The sequence below is a fragment of the Dipodomys ordii genome, unplaced genomic scaffold (assembly GCF_000151885.1).
Source record: "Dipodomys ordii isolate 6190 unplaced genomic scaffold, Dord_2.0 Scaffold64, whole genome shotgun sequence".
NCBI classification, from domain to species: Eukaryota; Metazoa; Chordata; class Mammalia; order Rodentia; family Heteromyidae; genus Dipodomys; species Dipodomys ordii.
In genome coordinates, this window is record NW_012267280.1 from 1,419,587 (window position 1) to 1,435,145 (window position 15,559).

General features: G+C 53.2%; 1 protein-coding gene across 2 annotated transcripts in view; it reads left to right on the forward strand.

Annotated features, from left to right (window-relative positions):
• Gng7 (guanine nucleotide binding protein (G protein), gamma 7) overlaps window positions 1-15,559 on the forward strand; it is a 66,440-nt gene that overhangs the window by 34,711 nt on the left and 16,170 nt on the right. For both annotated transcript variants that reach the window (XM_013022774.1, XM_013022775.1), the window contains exon 2: window positions 8,404-8,455. The gene's annotated coding sequence lies outside the window, so the exon portion shown is untranslated. The remainder of the gene's footprint in view (window positions 1-8,403; window positions 8,456-15,559) is intronic.

Sequence of the window (15,559 nt, forward strand, 5' to 3'; positions counted from 1 at the left end):
TTTTGGATTTAACATATTAGCATATTTAACATATCCAGGAGAGCAGGTGCCATTTGTCTCTCTGCTCTTGGCTTACCTCGCTCAAAATGATTTGTTCTACTTCCATCCATTTCCCTGCATATGCCATTATTTTGTCCTTTCTAATGGCTGTATAATATTCCATTGTATATAGGAACCACAGTTTTTTGATCCATTCATCCGTAGAGGGGCATCTGGGTTGTTTCCATATCTTGGCTATTGTGAACAGTGCTGCAACGAACATGGATGGAGATGCATGTGTCCTTGTATCGTGCTCCGGTTGTTCAGGGTAGATGCCTAGGAGTGGTATGGCTGGGTCATAGGGGAGGTTTAAGTTTAGCTTTCTGAGGTATCTCCAGACTGCTTTCCAAAGTGGTGGTATTAGTTTACCTTCCCACCAGCAGTGCAATAGGGTTCCTCTTTATCTGCATCCCCGTCAGCATTTCGTTGGCTGAATTTAGGATGTGGGCCGTTCTGACAAGGGTAAGGTGGTATCTCAGGGTTGTTTTTATTTGCATTTCCTTTACAGCCATGGCTGATGAACATTTCCTCATGTGTTTCTTTGCCATTTTTATCTCTTCTTTTGAGAAGTCTCTCTTTAGCTCTCTTGCCCATTGTTAGATTTAGGAGGGATTCTTTTTTTTTTGAGTTCCCTGTAGATAATGGATATTAGGCCTTTGTCTGATATGTTGCTGGTAAATCTCTTTTCCCAGTTAGTTGTCTGTCTTTCTAGTTTGGCAGCTATGTCTTTAGCTGTGCAGAAACTTTTTGTTTTAAGGTAGCCTCATTTGTCGAGTTTCTCTCCAATTTGTTGTGCCCCTGGGACTCTGTTCAGGAAGTTCCTTCCTGTGCCTATAAGTTCTAGTGTCTCTCCTACTCTGTCCTGCAGTAGTTTCAGAGTTTCAGGTTTGATGTTAAGGTCTTTCATCCATTTTGAGTTGATGTTAGTGCATGGTGACAGGCTGGGGTCCACTTTTAGTTTTCTGCATGTGGCTGCCCAGTTTTGCCAGCACCAATATTTGAGAGGTTATGATTCTTCCAGTGTATGTCTTTGGCTCTTGTCAAATATCAGCTGACTATAGGTATGTGATTTTTTTGCGGGGGGGGGGAGGAGGGGGGAGGGCCTTGTTCGTGGGCCTTGAACCCTGGGCCTGAGCGCTGTCTCTCAGCTCTTCAGCTCAAGGCGAGTGCTCTACCGCTTGAGCCACAGCACCACTTCTGGTTTTCTAGTGGTTTATTGAAGATAAGAGTCTCATGGACTTTCCTTCCCGGGCTGGCTTTGAACCTCCATCCTCAGATCTCAGCCTCCTGAGTAGCTAGGATTACAGACGTGAACCACCGGCATCCTGGTAGATATGTGATTTTACTTCTGGATCTTCTAATCTGTTCCATTGGTCTTTGGGTCACCCCTTCCTAGCTCTGATCTGCCACCATCTTTTTTTCTTTTTTATGCTGGTCTGGGCTTGAATTCAGGGCCCAGGCATTGTCCCTGGGTTTATTTTGCTAGCACTCTACCACTTGAACCACAGCTCTACTTCCTGCTTTTTTTTTTTTTGGGTGGCTCATTGGAGCTAAGAGTCTCACAGACTTGCCCGCCCAGGTTGGCTTTGAACTGTGATCCTCAGGTCTCAGCCTCCTGAGCAGATGGGATTATTAGGCATGAGCCACCAGCGCCTGGCTTCCCACTGTCTTTTAACATGGGGTTGCGCCATTTGGGTACACATGTGGCCATCATTCTTGGCCCTGGCATGGATTTGAGGAGGGAAGGGGATCAGAGCCCTGGTTGCCCCTCAAAGAACAACCCGGCCTGCGTGCCTTGGCTCCAGGGCAGCCGTGGTGAGCAGAGATAAACAAATGCTGCTGGGACTCTCAGGTTCTCTGGATCATAGGAGGACAAAACCTCAGGCTACTGAGCAGAGCCCTGGGCGTGCACTTCCCGTAAACCTCAAGGGACGGCAGCACAGCGCACGTGGCTGGAACACAGTTCAAGCTGATTTATTTACATCAGAATAAGCCTTCCGGGAGAGAACCAGCCACAAAGGAAAATACTGATTGCTTTAGAAAAATCACGTGCTGGAGGGCCGGGTGCGGTGGTGCACGCCTGCAATTCCAGCGCTCAGGAAGTGGAGGCTGGAGGATCATGAGTTCCAGGCCAGCCTAGGCTATAGTGTAAGACCGTGTCTCAAAAAATTAATTAATTAATTTTAAATAATTAATGATGAAGCCAAAGTGCCTGTATTCATGCCTATAATCCTAGCTACTCAGGAGGCTGAGATCTGAGGATGGTGGTTCAAAACCAGCTGGACAGAAAAGTCTATGAGAGGGGCTGGGAAGGTGGCTCAGTGGTAGAGCGCTTGCCTTGCATGCATAAGGCCCTGGGTTCGATTCCTCAGCACCACATAAGCAAAAAGAAAAAAAGCTGGAAGTGGCGCTGTGGTTCAAGTGGTAGAGCACTCGCCTTGAGCTGAAGAGCTGAGGGACAGCGCCCAGACCCAGAGTTCAGGCCCCACGACCAGACCCCCCCAAAAAAAGTCTATGAGACTCTTCTTGGGGGAGGGGGACAGACCCAGGTCTTGGACTCAGGGCCTGGGCGCTGTCCCTCAGCTTCTTTAGCTCAATACTGGAACTCTACCACGTGAGCCACTGCGCCACTTCCAGTTTTCTGGTGGTTTATTGGAGATAAGAGTCTCACAGACAGTCCTGCCTAGGCTGGCTTTGAACTGCAATCCTCAGATCTCAGCCTCCTGAGTAGCTAGGATGACACACATGAGCCACTGACACCTGGCTGTGAGACTCTTATCTCCAATAAACTACTCAGAAAATGCCAGAAGGGGCGCTGTGGCTCGTGTGATAGAATGCTAGCCTCGAGCAAGAAAAGCTCAGGGAAAACACCTAGCCCCAGTTCCAGCACACAAGAGAAAAAGGAGAGAGAGGTGAGGAGAGGAGGGGAGAGAAGGGGAGAGGAGGGGAGGGAAGGGAGATCTCAGCCACTGCCCTCCTACCCCAATCTGGGATGACTTTGTCACCTAGTGGCAGCCTGGACACCATCCACACATTGTTCTTTTTCATTTTTGTTTCTAGATCAGGACTCGAACTTGGTACCTGAGGCTTTGCTCATTAGCTGGCACTCTACCAACAGAGCCACGCCTCCAGCTCCAAGCCCACAGAGATGGGGAACCCGTGGGGGAGAAGTCTGAGCAGGCTCCCTGCAAGGCGGGGGAGCCTTGGGGACCCAGGCAAGGTCCCTGCAGCCCCCTGCTGGGCTTGCAGCCACCAGAGGCTGAGATCCCGGGGTGTCTTGGAACAGCTGTTCTCTGTTTCTGTCACGCATGCACAGGGCCCTTCTAACTCCTTCCTGTCTCTGTTCGTGCTGGCTTGCACAAGCGCCAGGGAAGGAAAGAATCCACATTTATATCATTCTTCCTAAAGAACATGGAAGGACTGGGGCCCTGAGGAGACACTGAACCCCATGCCTGTCCCCATCAGGACATGATTGTGCCAGAGGAGGGGGCTCAGTACTGTGCCTGTACCCCACCTGGTCCCAAGGAAGCCCCTTCCTTCTGACCCAGCACCATCCCTCCTGGGCCTTCCAAGTGTAGACATGAATTGCCTTGCTCTGGTTCTTAGCTGTATAATATTCCTGTTTCAGGCTTTGCAGGATGGGTTTGGGTCAAGGAAAAGGAAAGGGTTTCCTGAATGGAATTGCTCTTACAGATCTGGTAATGGGCCAGGGCGCTGGTGGCTCAAACCTGTAATCTTAGCTACTCAGGAAGCTGAGAACTGAGGGCGGAGGTTCGAAGCCAGCCGGGGCATGAAAGTCCATGAGACTCTTTTTTTTTTTTTTTTGGTCGGTCATGGGGCTTGAACTCTGGGCCTGGGTGCTGTCCCTCAGCTCTTCAGCTCAAGGCGAGCGCTCTACCACTTGAGCTACAGTGCCACTTCCGGTTTTCTGGTGGTTTATTGGAGATAAGAGTCTCATGGTCTTTCCTACCCAGGCTGGCTTTGAACCGCGATCCTCAGATCTCAGCCTCCTGAGTAGCTAGGATTACAGGCGTGAGCCACCAGCGCCCGGCTCCATAAGACTCTTATCTGCAATTAACTACCACAAAGCTGAAGCAGAGGTATGGCTCAAGTGGTAGAGCCCTACCCTTGAAAAAATGAGCTCTAGGATAGTACCCAAACCCTGAGTTCAAGCCTCAGGACTGACACACACACACACACACACACACACACAAACACAAACACACATACAATCTCACTGGTAGAAACATCCAGAACAGGTAAATCCACAGAGACCAGAGACCAGAAGTAGACTTGTGGGTGGGCAGGTGTTGGGGAGGGGATGGAGTGATCCTTTTTGGGGACAGGACTGATGGAATGTTCTAGACTTAGTGGGTGTTAGTAGCACAGCTTTATTGCTGATTGGTACACTTGGAGAAATAGCACAAATGAGCTGGGTGCTGGTGGCTCATGCCTGTCATCCTAGCTACTCAGGAGGCTGAGATGTGAGGATCATGGTTCAAAGCCAGCCCCGTGACCAACAAAAATAAAAGGAATAGCATAGGTGGTATGCAAATTAGATCTCCACAAACCTGTTTCCTCTTCTAGCTCTTTTTGAAGACCTTGACTCAGCAGCTAATTCAAGCTAAATCCAGGATGATTTCTTTCTTTCCTTCTTTCTTTCTTTCTTTTTTCTTTTTTTTTTTTTTGGTGCATTGTGGGGCTTGCACTCTGGGCCTGGGCGCTGTCCCTGAGCTCCTCAGCTCAAGGCGAGCGCTCTACCACTTTGAGCCACAGCGCCACTTCCAGTTTTCTGGTGGTTTATTGGAGATAAGAGTCTCAGGGACTTTCTTGCCCAGGCTGGCTTTGAACCACCATCCTCAGGTCTCAGCCTCCTGAGTAGCTAGGATGACAGGCATGAGCCACCAGTGCCCAGCTTTTTTTTTTTTTTTTAAGAAGCTGCAGTGTGGCCCCAGTGGCTCATGCCTGTCATCCTAGCGACTCAAGAGGCTGAGATCTGAGGATCATAGTTCGAAGCCAGCCTGGGCAGGAAAGTCTGTGAGTCTCTTTTCTCCGTTGAACCACCAAAAAGCTGGAAGTAGAGCTGTGGGTCAAGTGGCAAAGTGAGGGCCTTGAGTGAAAAAGCTTAGGGACAATGCTCCAGTCCTCAGTTCAAAGCCCAGGACTGGCACACAACAGAAGAATTCTGTGGTGCTGTGGCTGTGCCCTCTGGGGTGTGGGATGACTGGCAAGGGTGGCAGCTGTGGGCGCAGGCATGTGACTCAGCCTGGAGATTCGGCCAGCCCCCCTGCAGTTTCCTGCAAAACCAAGGGGGTATCAGGGGTACCAGCCAGCCCTGCTGGGAGGAGTCCTTTCTGAGAAAAAGGGGTGTAGGGGATTACCCGCTGAGGCCCACAGTCCTTCCTCTTTCTTGCTTTCTGGGGGCCCCCCCACTCTGCTCTCGGGCACCATGAGAGCAAGGGGGAAAGGAAGGAAAAGGCCGATTTAGGGACTCCCCCTGTAACAGGCACAATCAGCCGGGTCACCCTCTGGGGCTTCCTGGGTCCTGCGGGGGCCCTGAGCAGTGTCTTTTGGCTCCCCCCAGGCCAGGAGCCCCCCCCCAAGTCCTGACACACACTCATGTCCCCAGACCTGGCCCAGGGTCCCTAAGATTCAGGATCATGTGGCCTAGAGACCCAGAGAACTGCCAGCTCTCAGCCTCCACTCATGCATGCACACGCACACGCACACACAGGCACGTGCACGCACATCAGCCTCAGGTGTGTGGAGGGTAACAGTGATCACAGAGCCTGTGCTGGGGTTCTGGAATCTTCCTCTACATGGAGCATGGTGGGCGAGGTGGCTACCCGTATCTCAGGAGGTGCCAACCTGCCTGGCTGGACAGAAACTGAATATTTTATTTATTTAATGCATTCATTCATTCACTCATTCATTTATTCATTTAGTGCTGGTCCTGGGGCTTCAGCTCAGGGCCTGGGCACTGTCCCAGTTTTCCCCAAAGGCTGGCACTCTTATCACTTGAGCCACAGCTCCACTTCTGGCTTTTCAGTGGTTCATTGGAGTTAAGGGTCTCATGAACTTTTCTGCTTGTGCTGGCTTGGAGTTGCCATCTCGTATGTCAGCCTCCTGAGTTGCTGGGATTACAGGTATGAGCCACCTGCACCCAGCTCCCCGCCATCTTTTAACATGGGGTTGGCACCACCTGGGGACGTATGGCTGTGATTCTTGGCTGTGGGGAGCTCCTGGCATGGGTGGGGCTGAGCCCCCTGCAGGGCCTGGGACACCCCCAGAAACAACCCAGTCCTTGTGCAGGGAGCGCAGGAGCCTCTGAATTAACAGAAAGTTTCTGTGGCTGAGCCCCTGAGATCTGCAGCTTTCCAACTTCCCTACACCAGATCTCCCAACACCCAGCCCTGAGCCCAGGGCGGCTGGAAAGGCCCGTGGCCGGTCAGGGGGCCCTGCAGCCAGGCTTTCCAGTCAAGCTGGAAAAACCCCTGTTATTCTGGGGGAAACACCAACTGTTTGGCAAGGATGAGGGGTTTGGGGGCTGGGGGCTGGCAGGGACCACAGGGGCCACCAGGGCTGCGGAGAAACAGCCTGAGCCTCGCGAGCCGCCCCAGCGAGCAGGTCAGGAAGCCCGGTGCAGGGTGGACCTCCGGCGACCTCACCGGGCCATCCACGGCTCCAGGCACAGGGATCCCCAAGAACAGGAGGTGGGCCAGGCTGCCAGCTCTGCAGCTTCCCTGCATGCACCAGGCCTCTGCCAGCCTCCTTGCATTTGGTGCAGAATCAAGGAGTTGGGGGGGTCTCCTGCCCCCTGGAGCACCCCACCCCATCCAGCAGCACCCCAGACCCTCCCCAGTCCGCTCACTGCTCTCATTTCCTTCCTGCTGACCTTTGCCCCAGGCTGGTGGCTACTATGTGATTTGGGGGGTGGGGGTCTGCTGCCTACGCCTGTCAGCCCTCCCTTCCCAGGTTAATTGGTCTGCCCTCCAGTGCTCCGGGTTCCCTCCTCGTGGCTGACATCAAATAGAAAGGCAGAGGGCGGAAAAACACCCAGCTATTCCACATGGAGGGAGACTCAGAGCTGGAGAATTTTGTTTTTCTGCTGGGGGTGGGGGGACATCTGATGTTGGAGACTTTGACCACGAGTTGGGGAAACCTCGTGTTCTGTAATGGAAGAATACAAATTCAAGAAGAAAAAACGTGACCCCTTTCCACCCCACTTCCCCCACAGAGAGAACTTATTGTCTTTTGGGAATGGATGGGTGGTGAAGAATTAAATTGATTACAGGTGGGCCTGTAATCCCAGCTGTTCTGGAGGTAGCAGATTGGGAAGGGCCTCAATCAAGGTTACCCCGGGGCAACAAGTTAGTGACTCCTATCTCAACAATAAAGCGGGCATAGTGGCTCACATCTTTAATCTCAGCTGTGTTGGCAGCTCAGGTAGGAACATTACAGTCCAAAACTAGCCCTTAAAAACAAGAACAAAAACATAAGATCTCACATAGGGGCTGAAAAGGTGGCTCAGTGGTAGAGTGATTGCTTTGCATGCATGAGACCCTGGGTTCGATTCCTCAGCACCATGTAAGCAGAAAAAGCCAGAAGTGGCACTATGGCTCAAGTGGCAGAGCGCTAGCCTTGAGCTGAAGGGACAGTGCCCAGGCCCAGACTTCAAACTCCACGACTGACAAAAAAAAAAAAAGAAAGAAAGAAAGAAATCTCCCATGAAACAAAAACCAGAAACCAGGAAGAGCTGGAGGTGTGGTTCAACTGGTAAAGCACCTACAGCCATGAGGCCCTGAGTTCAAAAAAAAAAAAAGAAAGAAAAAAGGGCTGGGAATGTGGTAGAGTGCTTGCCTAGCACACATGACGTTTTGGGTTTGATTCCTCAGTACCACATATACAGAAAAAAACAGAAGTGGTGCTGTGGCTCAAGTGGTAGAGTGCTAGCCTTAAGCAAAAGCAGCTCAGGGACAGCACCCAGGCCCTGAGCCTGGCAAAAGGAAAAAAAAGAAGAAGAAGCCAGGCCCCATGACACCTGTAATCCTAGCTACTCAGGAAGCTGGGTCTAAGGATCATGGTTCAAAGCCACCTCAGGCAGAAAGTCGGTAAGACACTTACTCCAATGAACCACCAGAAAACCAGAAGTGGTGCTGTGGCTCAAGTGGTAGAGCACTAGCCTGGAGCAAAAGAGCTCAGGGACAGCGGCCCGGTCCTGAGTTCAAGCCCCACGACCAACCAAAAAAGAAATGAACTTGATTCTTCCTCAGGGAATCTGGAGAATGTGGTCCTTTTGTATTTTCCACATGCTGGACAACATTTGGCGTCTATGTAACCATGTCTTTCTCTTTTTTTAAACAGGAAAACAAAAAGCAAACAAAAAACACCTCTCTTCCAGAAGAAATAGGTAAAGGTAGGCTGTGTTTCATCTTTTTGGGTTGTACTCTGGGCTGTTAGGCCAAAGCAGAGATGAATGTGTGTGTGTGTGTGTGTGTGTGTGTGTGTGTGTGTGTGTGTGTGATTTTTGGCTTTTGCCTTGAGGGGTTTAGAACCTGGGTCTCAGATTTGTAGGCAATTGCTCACTCCTTCCTTCTCTTGGATTGGGCCCCTTGTCTTTTCTTTTTTGTTGTGGGACTTGAACTCAGAGCCTTGGTGCTGTCCCTGAGCTTTGTACTCAAGGCTGGCCTTCTACTGCTTGAGCCACAGCTCCACTTCTGGCTTTTTGTGGGATCATTGGAGGTAAGAGTCTCATGGACTTTCCTGCCTGCCGGGCTGGCTTTGAACAGCTGTCCTCTGATCTCAGCCTCCTGAGTTTCCGGGATGACAGGCGTGAGCTGTTGGCGCCCCATGGTTGCTTGTTTTTCTCTGGTTCCCACAGGGGTCCCGTGGGGTGAGGATTGGCGATCTCTCCTCTTTTCTGTGTTTTGGGTTTCCTGATAGCACAGCTTGCTGTGCATTTTCATTTTCTGGGCTGACTTCTTTCTGGAAACATGGCTGGCTGAGACGGGGGCTGGGGAGCAGCTGTGGGGCTCGTGGGGTGAGTGGCAGCAGGACTGGTTTGGGGGTGAGGAGTTCAGCCCAGATCTCCACTTCCTCACCTCTGTAAACACCTGGTGCCTGCTAATTATTTAGCTCAGGAACGGAGATGGGGGGTTTGGGCAGTGGGGTTCAACTCCCTCCACCTTTTACTTCCTGGGTCTCCACTGGCCCCCAAGAGTGCTAAATATCAAGTAGGACCAGGCTAGAGGGAGCGAGGCTAAAAAGGGCACTCATTACAGTATATCATTGGGTGATGCTAGCGTTTTAACTCAGGACCTGATGCTTGCTAAACAGGTGCTCTACCCCTTGAGCCACACCTCCAGTGCTTTTAACTTTACATATTTTTCAAATAAGGTCTCATTTTTCCCCCCTTTGGATCTTGATCTTCCTGTTGACACCTCCCACATGGCTGGACTTCAAGGCATGTATCATTCGAGACATACCTGGCTTTTTTGTCGAGATAGGGTCTCATTCACTTTTGTTGTGGACTGGCCTGAAACTGGGATCTGCTGGCTGCTGGTGGGTCACGCCTGTCATCCTAGTTGCTCAGGAGGCTGAGATCTGAGGATTGTGGTTCAAAGCCAGCCTGGGGCAAAGAAGTCTGTGAGACTCTTACCTCCAGTTAACCACTTAAAAAAGCCCGGAGTAGGGCTGTAGCTGAAGTGGTAGAGCACTAGCCCAGAGTCCACCTAGGTTTTTTGGTGTTTTGTTTGTTGGTTTTTTTGTTTTTGTTTTTGCTAGTTCTGGGACTTGAACTCAGGGCCTGGACACTGCCCCTGAGCTTCTTTTGCTCAAGGCTAACACTACCACTTGAACTACAGTGCCACTTCCAGCTTTTTCTCTTTATATGGTACTGAGGAATCAAATCCAGGGCTTCATGCATGCTAGGCAAGCGCTCTACCACTAAGCCACATTCCCAGCCTGGGTTTTTGTTGTTGTTTTGCAGTAGTGTTCCATTAACATTCACACAATACATATTACACAATACATATTACATATGCTTTATCAATGAGCAGCTTTTTGCATACTCTTAAATTCTGCCTCCAAGCTAGGCCCCAGTGGCTCACACCTGTCATCCCAGCTACTGAGATCTGAGGATCACAATTCAAAGCTGGCCTGGGCAGGAAAATCCATGAGACTGATCTCCAATTAATCACCAAAAAGCTAGGAAATGAAGCTATAGTTCAAGTGGTTGGGTGCCAGGCCAGCAAGTACAAGGTCCAGAGTTCAAAGGTCCCTGGACTTCCTCAAGTCATTTAATTTACCAAAGCCAAGGAAGGCTGCTAGAAGTGGGGATGCGGGTGATGTGCCCTGCCAGCCGCCGCCCCCCGCCCCCCGCCCCCCCCCACCCCGCCCCAGAAACCCTGGCCTTCCTTCAACTGTCCCATAAAGACTTCATGCGAACCAGCCTTCGCCCAGGCAGCCTTGGCTGTGTTTGGGCCTTTGAAAGAAAAGGCGTAATGGAAAATGGATGGGATGTGTCTGAGCAAAACCACACACTCAGTCTCCTTGTTAGAAATTCCACGAGAGTCATCAGGGCCTCCGCTGGGGCAGAAGCTGCTAGGGACCCAGAGAAAGGTCTCCCCGGGGTGGGGGGAGCGTGAGCGAGCCCTGCACCTGCTCTTCCTCCCTGCAGCAGGCTGCTGACTGGTTCTCCAGGAGGTTCCACAGGAAGGCACCCCAAATTTCGTACAGCACATTGCAGTGCTTGCTAATGGCGAATGTGTTCTCCCCAGCCCAGCCTTCGGATGAGACTGCAGGCTTCCCCTCCTCCCCCTCCTCCCCTTCTTCCTCCTCCTCTCTTCTTCCTCCTCCTCCTGGCTTCTTTCTGGTGAGATGGTAGGTCCGCCTCTGAGCCCAGGACAGGACAAGGGGGCTGATGTCAAACCAAGATCTAGTCCAGGTGTTGAGACATTTTCCCCGGCAGTGCTGGTGGCACCCCCCCCCCCGGCCCCGGCCCCTGCAGAGCCGTGACTGGACACTGGGGAGTCATGGCCTGGGACGGGGGAGGGGGAGCGGGGTGTGGGGGTGAGGCCTGTGGACATCCCACAGCAGCTCCAGGCCTCTCCTGTCACCCCACTGCGGCCAAAGCGCAGTGGGGGTTCACAAGGAAGCTCGCCCTGGGCTGGATCGCTCCACAGCCCAGCACCCCAACTCTGGACATTCTCTGCTGGCCTCCTGGGGCCGAGCTGCCTCCCCAGCCTCCACCAGCTCCTCCAGGCCAGGAGTCCCCCAGCTGCGGCAGCCACACATGTCCCCAGCTGAGGCTCAGGGTCCCCCCTCCGAGGGCACTGCCACCCTCTAGAGGAGGCTTGTGCGCTCCACACCTGCACCTCACCCTGGAACTCAGCAGGAACTCACGGGCTCCACTTTTCTTTTGTTGTTGTTTGTTTGTTTTTACTGGGGCCTGAACTCAGGGCCCAGTCACCATCCCTGAGCGAATTTTTCACTCAACACTGCTGGTGTTCTATTACTTGAGTCACAGCTCCATTTCTAGCTTTTCTTTTTTTTTCCTTTCTTTTCTTTTTTTTCTTTTTTTTTTTTTTTTTGTTGGTTGTGGGGCTTGAACTCTAGGCCTGAGCACTGTCCCTGAGCTCTTCAGCTCAAGCTGTGGCTTGAGCCACAGCACACTTCCTGTTTTCTGGTGGTTAATTGGAGATAAGAGTCTCACTGATTTTCCTGCCTGGGCTGCCTTTGAACCGAGACCCTCAGATCTCAGCATCCTGAGTAGCTGGGATTACAGGCGTGAGCCACCAGCGCCTGGCTAGCTTTTCTTTTAGTAGTTTATTGGAGATAAGAGTCACATGGAGGAAGTGGTGCTGTGGCTCAAGTGGTAGAGCGCTCACCCTGAGCTGAAGAGCGCAGGGACATGGGCCCAAAGTTCAGGCCCATGACCAAAAAAAAAAAAAGAATCACATAGACTTTCCTGCCTGGGCTGGCTTTGAACCGTGATCCTCAGATCTCAGCTTCCCTGGTAGCTAGGATGACAGGCGTGAGTCACCTCCTTGCTTGCTTGCTTGCTTGCTTGCTTGCTTGCTTTCTTCTTCCTTCCTTCCTTTCTTTCTTTCTTTCTTTCTTCCTTTCTTTCTTTCTTTTTTCTTTCTTTCTCTCTCTCTCTCTTTCTTTCTTTCTTTCTTTCTTTCTTTCTTTCTTTCTTTCTTTCTTTTCTGTCAGTCATGGGGCTTGCATTCAGGGTCTTGGTGCTGTCCCAGAGATTTTTTGCTCAAGGCCAGCACTCTCCCTCTTTGAGCCACAGTATCACTTCCAGTTTTGTGATTGTTAATTGGTGATGAGTCACATGGACTTTCCTGCCTGGGCTGGCTTCGAACCATGATCTTCAGATCTCAGCCTTCTGAGTAGCTAGGCTTACAGGCATGAGCCACCTGCCCCAGGCAAATATGTGTGGTGTTCAGTAGCTGAAACATTTCCCAGCCCACAAGGGACCTGCCAGGAGCTGTGGAAAAGCCCTGTGGGGAATGAGTTTTAGCACAGTTCACTGGGGCATGGCTGTTGATGAGATTCTCTGAGGGCATGACCCCTGCGTGGGACTTTGCAGGACGCATAGGAGTTTGTCTGGGTCTGAGGTGGGGAGACCCAGTGCAGCCCTGTCAGCTCTCCCCGCAACCTGGCCGCTTGTCTTGCGTTGCTGAGCTTCCTCATGAGCCTGGCGCCACCCCCTCGCCCCGGCACAGGGCCAGGGTGACAACATTTCCTTCGTGCCGGGAAGCTGAGGACAGGAGTGACCCGAGGCACGGGGCTTCATCCCGGCCTGCCTGGCCTCCGTTCCCGAGCTTACAAACCCTCACATGACCACTGCCCCCCCCCACGGCTGCCACCCCCACGGGCCGCGACACAGAACGCAGCTTTCTCTCGGGCTGCGGTCACCTTGGTGACCAGCCCCACACCACGCCACCGTCACCCTGTGTCATCCAGGCCGCCTGGCCGGGGAACAAGCTGGAGCATTCTTGGGGCCGGGTGCACAGCCCGAGGCCACAGCAAGACCTGGCCCTCACTGCTCTTTGTCCCTCTTGTCCCCTTTCTTTCTAATTATAGCCTCCTGGGACCAATTTAGCCCCAGGAACAAAGGCATTGGGGTGACGGGGAGTCACAGGATCTTGTTTTTTAGCCACGATCCCTCACCCCAAATCCCCCGCCACTGGGGCTGACGTGGTCCGCAGACTCACGTGGCTGCTCCCCACGCCCCACCCTATGACTGCAGCCACGGGGAGCCTCCGTCTCTGAGGGGGGGACTGTGCTGGAGCCCCCGAGGGTTGGGGGAGCAGGGACGGGTCTCTGTCCACAGGAGTCCAGCCAATGCCCTGCTGTGTGGGCCACCTCGCGTTATTCTGTGGGTGCTGCTGGGGACAGAGGGCCTGGTGGGGGAGTCCTCCTTCCAGTGTGGGGGTGCGGCATCCAGCCCCTGCCTGAGCTCAGGGTCCAGGCCCGTACCTTCTCCTAAAGCCACAATCTCCCCTCAGCTCTGTGGGTATTTAGGGTCCCCTCGTTCCTTGTGAGGTATCCTGGGCCACCTCCGGGGGCTCAGCCGCATCCCTGGCCTCTGCCCACGGGGGGGAGGGGGGACCTCCCCCCCACTGTGACAGCTGTGTGTGTCCCTCAGGGCCCCCTGTGTAACCTAGAGATACCCCCCACGCCCCCCCCCAGCCCTGGGAGCCTCTGTGAGATGGGTGATGTACCGGGGAGGGGGGCCCAAGGGTGACTGGATGGCTGAGCCCCACCCTACTGTGCCTCTGGGGAGCATAGCCTGTCTGAGGCCTGTCTTCCTTCCTCCCTCCCTCCTTCCTCTCCCTCCTCCCTCCTCCCTCCCTTCCTCACTCTGGTTTTGTTTGGTTTTGGACCTTCCTCTGTCAACACTGCCGGCTCTTTTGTATCTGAACACAGTGACTAGTGAACATAATGTGCTTGGCCAGCTGATGGCTCCATGTCAGAGAGAGAGAGAGAGAGAGAGAGAGAGAGAGAGAGAGAGAACGCACGCGTGCGCAAGCTCACCCTGCAGAATCTACCTGGAGGTTGTTGTTTGGGTTTATTTAGGTTTTGGTTTTTTCCCCTTAGGTTTTTTTTTGGGGGGGAGGTCTTTCATGGGTTTGAGCTCGGAGCTAGAACTCTATCACTTTGAGCCACAGTGCCACTTTCATTTTTTGGTGGTGATTGGTTTATTGGAGATAAGAGCCTCATGGACTTTCTTGCCTGGGCTGGCTGTGAATCACGATCCTCAGATCTCAGCCTCCTGAGTAGCTAAGATGACAGGCGTGAGCCACCAGTGCCGGTTTTTCCCTAGCTTTATTAACTGCAGTCAGAGCAAAGAGATTGGGAGAAAAAAAAGACAATGAGAAAGCACTGGGCAGTGGCAGGGGGACCCGCTGTGGCCAGTTGGACCCTTCCCACAATGCCCCTGCACCCAGCTGGCACGGCTTGTGGAAGGGCTAGCCAGGAGCAGGGCAGTCACTGCCCCGCCCAGGTGTCAAGAGTCTCTGGGCCTAAACATTGATGCCTTAAATTCCCCCTTCCCCTCCCCCACGCCAGCGGCCATGTTATTCTCCATTCAGGCCTTGTGTATCTGCTAGCAGCGCTGCATAACAAACAACCTCAAATGAGCCCAGTCATCTCACAGTTCTGGAGTCAGGGCAAGGCAAGCTGGGCATCCTCCCCTTTGGGTGGGGGGTGGGGGGGGCTGTCTTACTTGGCTGTAGTGGAAATATGGACCAGGCAGCTGAGTTACTCAGAGCAAAAAATCATCTTTAAAGCTATCCAGATGGGTGTAGAACTGGGCATCAAGCTGAACAAGTGTGTAGCCCTGTGTGCAAATCCCAGCACTTCCCCCCCCCTAATTAAAAGCGGGGGAGTGCTGGTCCTTTTAGATCACCTGATTAGGTAAGGCCCACCAGCAGTACCCCTCCCCCTTTCTTAAGCCACCACCACTTTGTGAGGGGTCCAGGCCAGCACTCAAAGGGAAAGGTCATCCGAGGTCATGGGGGGTGGGCACTAGCCCCCCCCCATTGTGTTGACCTTGCTGAAGGGGTGGTGCAGGTCAAGTAAGACATAATAGAATGGCGGGGAGATCCCGGTGGGGCGGCCGGCTGCAGACACCGGGGCACCATGGACCTGCAGGGCCCAGCACACCCACAGAGAAGAATCCAGTTCTGAGTGACCTCCACACTGACGCCAACAGGGAACCCTGCTCTGACCCACCCCCTCCAGTGTCAACAAGCCACCTGCTGCAGCCGGGCACCGCCATTGGCCAGCAGATTTGTGGGAGCCAACCCTTCGGCTGGCTCCTGAGCCAGCCGGGCTGTGGGGGGGTGGGAGGGCCCCCTGCCCCCCCCACCTGTGCACGGGCTTTGCTGGCAGCACCAGCCCTGGTGCTGGGAGCAGCCGCGGGTGTGCACCTAGGCTCCCCTGGGGGTACACCTCAGGCCAGGCCCTCGGGGCTGGGACCTCAGGATGACCCCTTCCCCCTGAA